The 4,487-nt window shown below is 48.6% G+C and overlaps 1 long non-coding RNA gene across 1 annotated transcript; it reads left to right on the top strand.

Moving 5' to 3' along the window:
• The first annotated feature begins 200 nt into the window (after positions 1-200).
• Positions 201-1,244, top strand: LOC116782713. Its single transcript, XR_004355328.1, has 2 exons — positions 201-739; positions 820-1,244. It is a non-coding gene; the product is annotated as an uncharacterized LOC116782713 (long non-coding RNA).
• Positions 1,245-4,487: the final 3,243 nt, after the last annotated feature.

Raw genomic sequence — 4,487 nt, 5'->3', positions numbered from 1 at the left:
TGGTTCCCTGATTATTTCTGCTACCAACACCCACCATGCTCCTGAGATGGACCAGGAACAGAGGAGCAGGATTGGAAAACTCAACATCTTTTCTGAACAGGTTGTGCTGACTCACCCATATGTCCTTAATACATTTTACTTTTTCAGACAGATCAACCTAAGTACCACGTATGTGTCATACATTTGATATAAGGCTGAAGTTTCTGGGTTTAGTTACCAGTCTTAGCAATACCTTTACCATGTCTCTAGAGGCACAGAATTAATTTTCTGTCTCTGGGAGTGTTCCAGCCTTGAGCACTGGGCGGGAAACCTCCTGGAGCTTTCCCCCCTTGGATTGGTTTGGCTGTGACACTTGTCACAGGCACTGAGATCTTTGCAGTGTGGGTGTGTGATAAATGTGAGCTGGGTCCTGCCAGTGGCTGGGTTTGGTGTGGGCTGTGCAGCTGCCAGTGGGAAATGCTCTGCAGACCCTCCCCATGTGATGGCAGGAAGGGCTGTGGTGGTAGAGGTCCCTTCCAATTTAAATTATTCTTTGATACTTAGCTCAAAACAAACAATTTTTGACACCAGTTATTCTACCTTGGCTTTTCGCTATCAGCCAGCCTCAGAAGTAATGTACTGCTCCAATGGGCTGTAGGGTGACTTGGAAGAGCTCTCACTCCTGGAAAAGAATAAGGGCAGCAAGCCGAGGGAGACTCGGCAGGGTGCTTGAGGCTTTCATGATCTAATTGAAAGGAAGGTGAATTTTGTCTGACTTGACCCTGATTTAAATCCTCCACTCTCTCACTCCAAATTTACAACCTCTTCTTTTACTCCCAGCGCAGAGTTCCACCTCTGTTAGAGCCAGAGCTGGTGTGACTCATCCTGGAGGGCACTGCTTTGCGTGGTCCTTCGCCTGAGCTGTTGCCCTGCTGTGAGAAATCTGCCATAAGAGAAAGCTGGAAACAGACTTAACCTCATTTTGGATTGTCCACTGCCATCCAGGAGCGGTGAGAATTGTGAATCCATTTATTTTTCCCTTTAAAGTGAATTGTACTGCCTGCCCATGGAAACATAGGGTGCAACTGAGGAAGACACTGCTTTTGTGCAAGAAGTGCCACGAGGATTAAAGTGCACCAGGTGCAATGGGTGTGGATGAGTCAGGAGATCCTGGCTTCAAATGTGAGCTCTTCAAAGTGGTATCTGCCTTTTTTGGTGAGCCTCACGCAGACCTCTCATTTAAAGAATGCAGAACCATAACAAAAGTCTGAACAGCTCTGATATGTGAACTGAGGTTGCAAAGCAGGGCTCCCCAGGGGTTTCTTTCTGCCCCCAGGTGGATAAAATACTGCTGCCTGTCTTTCTTGTTCTTGGAGAATGGAGATGGGGCACGTGGCTGCCCATCCCAGGGGTTTGCTGCTTCCACCAGCCAGAAGTGCTGCCAGCTCTGCCCCAGAGCTTCCTGTCGAGGCAGAAATTTGCTGCTCATTAAAAAGAGACAAAGGACAATTAGGTTGCAAATAAAATGTGTTATCTCCTCTTGGAAGGCCTGCCAATCCACCAGGCCATCACTTTCTCCAGATTTAGAGAAGGTGTCATGTTAGTTCATAGAATCATAGAATAGTTCGAGTTGGAAAGGACCTTAGAGATCATCCCTGCCATGGGCAGGGACACCTTCCACTATACCAAGTGGCTCAAAGTCACATCCAATCTGGCCTTGAACACCTCCAGGGATGGAACATGCACAGCTTACAGCAAGACTGATCAGCACCTGAATGGGAAGATCTATCCCCAGATCAGGGGTCTGCCCCTCAGTGTCTGCTCCATGCCACACAGGCTTTAGGCTTGACCTGGAGCCCTCAAACACTGTGTTTGTAAATAGTTTTGGTATTAACTCAGCATCTCTAAACCCCACACTACACTATTCTCCTCCAGATTCAAAAGAACAGTGCTCTCTCTTGTAGCACTGCTTCACTGAACACAGCCCTATTCGTGGCTTAAACCCAGCCTCTTTGGTGAACTGACAACTTCAATCCACATGTTGCACTCTGCTTATCTGGAAACTGACTTCTTCTGATAAACCATAATCTGGTTGCCCACCATCCTCATCCTCGGCAGAAGTGCAGAGTCGATGCAACACTTCACCCAGGCAGTTACCCAACATGCAAAAGCTCTCCTGCTCATGTTAATCCTCAGTGTCAGATGCAGTGGAGACAACAAGGAGGTCCTCACAGCACCTCTCCTCCCTTCCTCCCTCCCTCCTTCCCACCAGACAGTGGGACCTGGACTGTGCTCAGCTGGTAGGAGCTGAGGCAGCACCAGGGGTTGCTGGTGTTTTACTCTCCTGTCCACATAAGGCACCCATTTCTAAGCCTAAAAGCAGAAGACAGTTTTACAGTAAGAGTCAAAAGTCTTAGTTTCACTGAACTCAACATACAATAAACCAACGTGAGTTTGGATAGCATATTCAGGGTTTATTTCTGCTTTTTTTTTAACTTTTAAGAAACCTTCAGACCCTAGAATGCAAATCAGCATCTGCAATTAGCAAATGTTTTTCAGGCATTTGCTCCTCTCCAGGAATAAGGGTTTTCCCAAAAACTGTCAAATACATTTCAGCAGTTTTTCTAGAGTTTTTAAAACAGCATTTGTACACTGTTGTTGGGTGTATGTTAGGTCCTGCTGATTTTAGCCTGTCCAGCCCGTTCTCTGCTGTCACACTGGTTATGGAGATCTGGTAAACCATTTTGATTCAAAGCCGTATTATCTTCCCTTTCACCCCCCTCTTGTGGAGAAACAAACGAGAGGGAAGCTTTGCAAGGAGATACAGAAAAAATACCAGCTCAAAATAAGAGAAATTTGTGTCCTTTGGTAGCGTGGGTGAGGACAGGGAAGAGATGGGGAATAAGAGAAATACAGAAACACCTGCTCACTGCGTTTTAGGGAGGAGAGGTGGGAAGGGACATTCTCGAGGAGGGTTCCACAGCGAGCAGCAAGGAGAGGACATGGAAACAGCTTCTCTGTGTGGGAAGCATCGTGCTGTGGATGTGGAGGGATGCACGCGAGTACCTGCCCAAAGGATCTTCACTGACAGGGGATCAACACAGGGAACCAGAACCACCAGCAAGGGTGACTGCCAGGCACAGCTTAGCCATGACTGGACAGCTGCTGCAAGGAGCCAGAGGGCCATGAGGGCCTGTGTCCTGCCTCAGATCCACAGGCTACACGAGGTCTTGTACTTGCCTTTGTGCTGCTCCCAACTGGGACAGGTCCCAGCCCTGTGCCTCTCCTATATCCTACCTCCTGTGTACCCCGAAATCACCTCAGCCCAGGAGAAGAGCCTGCCTGCCTTCACGGGTCACTGCTTCACCCTCCTGAGCAGCACCTTCTGAGCACCTTTCTGAGTAACACCTTCCCAGTCTGCTGCCCATCCTGATATCACCTTTCTTCTTCCTCCATTGCTGCCTCCCCTTCTTAGCAGTCCAAGCTCCAGCCTCTTTGCAACATGACTGTAAGCTATTTCCAAATCCTTTGTTTGGAGCTGGCAGCTGAGCCACAAACCATGGCACTCGCTTGCTCCCAATCCCTGTCCATTCACAGGCAGGGGCTTATCCAATGCATCCATCCATCAGCTGGAACTGCATGAACCTGCAAGGAAAATACGGATGCTGAGTGGATGCTTGGTGCTACCCACTGCTATCTCGGAGGGTGGGCTTCCAGTATTTCTATGTGTTGTGAGGAGAGTGAGGAAGAGCTACGCAGTGCTTCTTTGGTGCCAGAGTGGTTGTCTCCATCCTGTGTGGCTGCCTGCCCTCAGAAATGCAGGGACTTGGCTATTTGATGTCATTAATTGCATGGGCGAAGCTCTTAGCAACGCTCTGAGCCATTTGTAAGGCTCAAAGATGACAATATATATGTAATTGCTGCAGTATGCCAGACATGGAGATCTGGTCCTGTAGTGCTCCCTCCAACCAAAACAGATGTTCATTAATCACTCCTCAGGTGGCACTAGAAGTGACAGCCACTGATTTTTCCCCAGCTGCCCACGAGGAAGGACAAAGCTGCAAGGGGGCCTGGGACAGGGTGGAGGGCAACTCCAAGGGAGTCCTCACACAAGGAGCTACTTCAAAGGACAAGTGTTTTTCAGGGAGCACAGTGAAAAATATCCTGCACAGCCTGGTGCTTTCTGCAGTTGAAATCTTGGACACTTTCCCTCCATCCTTATTTCCTCACCATTCATCGATCCCGATGCCCTTTCAATCCCTCATTTTTGCAATGTCAGCAGCATTAGTGATCCCAAAATGCTCCAAAGTCATTTCCATCTTGCTCTCCCTGACACGGAGACCTCATTACCCTAGAGTGCCTGAATCCATCTGCCTTTTCCTTGGGGACTTTATTCCTACGGGATACAGATGTTTTTACAAATGACAGAGGCAGTGCTGTGGGAACTGGGGGAAGAAGCACATTCTTCCTGCCTCAGCGGGGATGTCCGTATGGGCAGCACACCCATG

This window comes from Chiroxiphia lanceolata, chromosome 2, assembly GCF_009829145.1.
Source record: "Chiroxiphia lanceolata isolate bChiLan1 chromosome 2, bChiLan1.pri, whole genome shotgun sequence".
Lineage (NCBI taxonomy): Eukaryota > Metazoa > Chordata > Aves > Passeriformes > Pipridae > Chiroxiphia > Chiroxiphia lanceolata.
Note: the sequence above shows the minus strand (reverse complement) of the source record. Positions and strands in the feature narration are given on the sequence as shown.